This window comes from Heterocephalus glaber, unplaced genomic scaffold (assembly GCF_053883595.1).
Source record: "Heterocephalus glaber isolate CG9 unplaced genomic scaffold, H.glaber_assembly_v1.0 deba00000331, whole genome shotgun sequence".
NCBI lineage: Eukaryota > Metazoa > Chordata > Mammalia > Rodentia > Bathyergidae > Heterocephalus > Heterocephalus glaber.
Genome location: NW_028258142.1, coordinates 57,454,422 through 57,459,615, shown reverse-complemented (window position 1 = coordinate 57,459,615; position 5,194 = coordinate 57,454,422). Strand labels below are relative to the sequence as shown.

At 48.3% G+C, this 5,194-nt stretch overlaps 1 pseudogene; it reads right to left on the bottom strand.

Moving 5' to 3' along the window:
- Positions 1-3,647: 3,647 nt before the first annotated feature.
- On the bottom strand, positions 3,648-4,189 carry LOC110350874 (small ubiquitin-related modifier 2 pseudogene; annotated as a pseudogene).
- Positions 4,190-5,194: the final 1,005 nt, after the last annotated feature.

The following is a 5,194-nucleotide window of genomic DNA, read 5'->3' as shown; positions in this document are numbered from 1 at the left end:
CGGCGAGTCCTTCCCTTTCAGCCTTCCTTTGATGCTGTGTGAGGCTGTGAATCTTGGTATAAAACAAGAGCACGTGATGCTTGCAAACCTCGGAGCACCCTCTTCCCCAGGAATTGAACTTGTGGAGATGTTGTGTATCTTGGTTTACGTGAAGTTGGCACATCGAATTAGTGACAACTTTCGTAAGTGAAAAGGACCCAACCCAGTATTTTTTTTTTTTTTTTTTTTTTGAGACGGGGTCTTTCTGTGTAGCCCAAACTGGCCTTGAACTTGTAGTGATCCTCCTGCCTCAGCCTCCCGAGTGCCGGGATTACAAGCGTGCACCACCATTCCCAGCCTGGACCCTAGTATTGAATGACTTTATCTGAGATTATAAGCATTTTGTTTACGGTCAGTGCTGAAACACATTTGAGGGAGTCCAAAATTTCTTCCCTTGTGAGTGAAATATGCTGCGAGGCCCCAAAACAGAAGGATTTCCTTTCTGACTCTTCCATTTCGAAGACCATCCTGAAACGCAGCTCAGCGAGGTTGCAGACCTGCCCCTCTGGGAGGTGCTCGGGGTGATCCCAACAGCTTGGCTTTCCCATTGTGGGGTGGATGCCGTGGGAATCAAGACTCTGCCCCAAGGTGTGTGGCGCCTGGGACCTCCTTCCCTTCCTCTTGGGGCCTCTCTGTGGCCTTGAGTCTGAATCTGTAGAGGAGGGACGTCTTCCCTAGTGGCAGGACTGTAGGTGCAATGCCACTCTGTTGTGAAATAGGCATCTCTGGTGGCCAGGTTCGGGGCTGGTGTGCGTGCATGTGGATTTGGGGACTCACAGAGCCCATGCACACCCTGACATTGCAATCCTCCTGCCTCAGCCTCCCGAGTGCTGGGATGACAGGCGCACACCGCCACGTGTGGCGAGAGTTGATTATTTTAAATGGGAAAGAAATGTTGTGGAATTGCTCAGTGAGTCTGGTGTTTGGTTCTGCATAGCTCCTAGAGGACAGTCGGGCGTGTCACATCTGGGGGCTGCTGTCACAGCAGCTCCTCTCCCTGTGTCCCACAGCATTGCCACTTCTGCATCAGGGAGCCAGGTGCCAACTGGTGCTTGTGCTGCACTGTGACAAGAGAGTGACCGCTCTATAGCTGATGTCACTATTTTATTTAAATAGATCGTTGTATTTGTCTCGGTGGCTTTTTTGGGGTAAGAACAAACATTTTAGGCTGGACTTGGTGGTACGTGTCTATAATCCCAGCACTCAGGAGGCTGAGGTAGGAAAGATTGCTGTGAGTTCAAGGCCAGCCTGAACTATGTAATGAGACTCTTTAAAAAAAAAAAAAAGATTTTGAAAATGACTAAAGTAGGGCTGAGGATTTAGCTCAGTGGTTCCACCGCCTGTCCCGCAGGCACAAGGTCCCGAGTTTGATCCTCAGTACCAAAAAAAAAAAAAAAAGCTAAACTAGCCGGGCTTGGTGCACACGCTTGTGATCCCAGCACTTGGGAGGCTGAGGCAGGAGGATTGCTTTGACTTTTGAGGCCAGCCTGGGCCACATAGTTCAAAGACAATTTGAACTACATAGACCCTGTCTCACCCCCACCCCCGCCCCGTGGCTAAACTATAGCAATTAGTGATGAATAATGTTTACTTATAGCAGTGCTTATATTCCAGCTGTCCTGGTTCCTCTCCTAAGATATTCCTCATTAGACATCTGCCCGCATGGACTCAAAGGCTCCTCCCACCTGCATCCCTTTCCCACGGTCTCGAGAACAGATTCTGCGTGAGGTAACAGTGGGCTGGGGCCTGGCCTGAGTTCCCCGAGGCTGAGGGGCCCCGTAACTGGGGACCGGGCACTGGACTCTGCTGACCTCTTCCTGCTGCCCTGTCTCCTGAGGGCTTGGTCCACAGAGGCCGAGGGTGCCGGTGAACTAAATCGGGCCGCTGCCCCCACACTGCCTGCTTGGTCTGCAGCCCGACAGAAAACTACTGCAGGGTTCCTGGCCCAGACTGGAAACAGAAGAGTCTGGCAGCCGGGTGACTGGGAACAAGGAAAAAACAGCTTGGCTTTGCTTGGCCTTTGCTTGGCCTGTGGCTACAGTGTCTCATAGTGGGCTCTTTCTTGCCTGGAAACAACCAACTTTTTATTGTTTGCCTTCCGTGTCTTCTGCTAGCTGTTCCAGAAGTTTCCTTTCGGTCTTTCCACTTGGGTTCCTCTGGACGTGTTTGTCAATTCTCTGCCTTTAAGGCTCCAGGATGGAGGTGATGGCGAGTATTTAGGAACTGTCCTTGGTGACAGTTTCGGTACACAACATCCCTCCCTGCTGTGGTTTTACCCATATTTTGTGACTCTGTTCCCTCACTCCAAGGCTGGCTTGAAGTGACAGTGCTGCACGCACTGAGTGTTCAGCGAGGCCTGAGGTCCCTCCGTCATGGATGTGTCTGCCGAGGGCCTGACATGCAGGGACTTGAGCCTGAGCCCCTGGTGCAGCCTCATCGGGACACCATGTAGTGAGGCGACGAAATGGAAGCGCACAGGGGAGCCCCGCACTGGCTGGCGTTTCAGGCTGTGGCTCATTCTCAGCATCTCAGGATTTGTGACCCAGGTGTGCCTGGACCGAGGTCACTGGGCCACGGGAGGCGCATTTCCAGTTGGCTACTTGTATTCTTTCTCCGTCCACCACCTCTGCTCCCCTGCCCTTCCTTCCTTTCTGTTTTCTTTCGGTTTTCTTTGACAGGATCTCACTGTGTAGCCCAGGCGAGTCTTGAGCTCCTGGGCTCTAGAGATCCTCCTCCCTCAGCTCTGAGCAGCGGGCACGAGGAGGCCTGCACCATGTACCTGGCGGAGGTGTTTGCTCTGAAAGCCCAAGGTAGTGCGAAGAGTAGATGTTTGGAGACACCGTGTTCTCTGGGCATTTTGCAAAGTATAAGAAGCTGGTGAAATTATTAACAGTGGCGAAAACAGAACACCAGAGAGCACAGGAAATACCTCTTGTGGCGTAAAATCTTTCTGTGCTTAGCTGTGCCAAAGAATTCTATTTCAGGCAAACTTGTGTGAGGCTTTGGCAGCGGAGCCTCGGGTTTTATTCAGAGCCATGGTCCCAGTGGATGCCTGGGTGTCACTGTCGCCTTCATACTATGTCCTGAAGGCCGTGGGTGCGTCAGGTCCCCCCAACTCCTGGGCCCATGAGAACCACGTTCCTGTTAAAATTAGAGTTCTGGATCCTCCTATGGAGAATGTTTTTTTTTTTTAAACAAGAAGTTCATTTAAACAGCAAGACACTTGACTTAAAGGAAAAACTATCTAGGATTCTTTTTCTTTCAAAGAGTAATTTACTCCTACATAAAGACAGATTGCCCTACATGTAACAGCTACGTACAAAAGAGTTATAAAATTGTCCTTGGTTTTACAACGATAAATGAAAAACATTAAAATTCTCCAATCAAACAAGGTACACAAGGATTTTTATGTTGTTGTCTTTTCTGTTAAAACAGTGAGAGCAAAATAACTTACTGGAATATAAAGATAAGAGCTGATGAGCATGCCACTAATGGAGAGAGGGCATTATTTTCACAGAACCAGTATCTCCCCATCCCGTCTCCATCTGATGTTAATCAAAACATATTGTTGGCCATTTAGTTAAAAAAAAAAGGAATATGCTTGTGCACATACACCAGATACTTTATGTGCAATAAAGGAATGGGGAAGGGGTAAATGAAAGAATAGAGAAAACTATACTGTAGTAGTCAGGATGTGGTGGAACCAAATCGCAGTTTTCTAATTGAGAATGTATTCTGCATCTGTAAGAACACAGTTCTGGAGTAGAGTTGTTGCAGGTTCCCTTTTTAGTAGACCCTCCTGTCTGCTGCTGGAACACATCAATTGTATCTTGGTCCTCCATTTCCAGCTGTGCAGGTGTGTCTGTTTCATTGATTGGCTGTCCATCAAATCGGAATCTGATCTGCCTCATTGACAAACCCTGTCGTTCACAATAGGCTTTCATTAGTTTACTAAGTGGTGTATGCCTCTTAATCTTAAACTGCACCACAGAACCATCCTGCCCCGCCACCTTCAAATTAATATGATCATTGTTCTCAGTCTTGACTCCTTCCTTGGGCTTTTCGTCGGCCATAGCGAGCGCCCGAGTCTTCTCAGCTGCCGCTTCACAAAAGAGGTACCAAGCCCTCACTGAACGAGCGCACAAGCAGCTCCAGGAGTGGCAGAAGTCCTGTGGAGAATTTTTAAAAATAAAAATAAGAATTACATTTATTTAGTAAAAATATTTACATATTTCTTTATCCCATGATCGGATATGTTCTTTTCTTTTTGGTACTGGGGATTGAACCCAGTGCCTTTGCACCGAGTTATATCCCAGCCCTTTTTTATTTTGAGACACGATCTCACTAAGTGGCTAAGTCACCCAGGCTGGGGTTGAATTTGTAATCCTCCTGCCTCAGCCTCCCAAGTGCTGAGATTTCAGGCGTACCCCACCGTACCCAGCTGTGTATTTCAGTTTATTTTTGCACATTTTGTAGCTATAAGCACTGCACTCCCCGTTTCCCTGCTTATACCTGTGTTCATGCTTATTCCCACCTTTTGCTTTTAACTGCAGTTAATGCCCCACGTTGGTGTCGTTTCGCGCAGATGCCAATGCGCCTATAAATGGGCCCTGGAGGTGGCACGTTGATGGTCGCTGGCCGGCTGCTCTCACAGAGCCTGCCCGGGTCTGGCCCACCCTCTCTCGGCCTCTCTTGGCCTCTCTCGGCACGCCTGACTGTTTTCTATTTCAGCCTTGTGTCTCTGAGTTCCGTTTCATGTTGATTGTACTGTGAGGCTGGGTCTTTCCCTATGATTAAGAGCTGTGTCGGGCCGGGGATGGAGCTCAGTGGCACCTGCCTCGAAAGCCCAAGGTCCCGAGTTCGATCCCCATACCAAAAAAAAAAAAAAAGAGCTATGTGTAGTTCTTCTCATGTGAACTCTTTGCCTGTCTCTGCTTTGATCCTCAACCTATTCTTTCTATTGAGTTATTGATCTTATTAACATGAGAAGTCCCTTGAATATTAAGGAAAGTAGCCCTTTGTCTGAAATATAATCTATTTTTTACTTTTTTGCAGTGCTGAGGATCAAACTCAGAGCCTGGTGCCTGCTGGGCAAGTAGTCTACCACTGAGCTACATTCCACATCCTGAAAAACACTTTATTTAAAAAAAAGTGT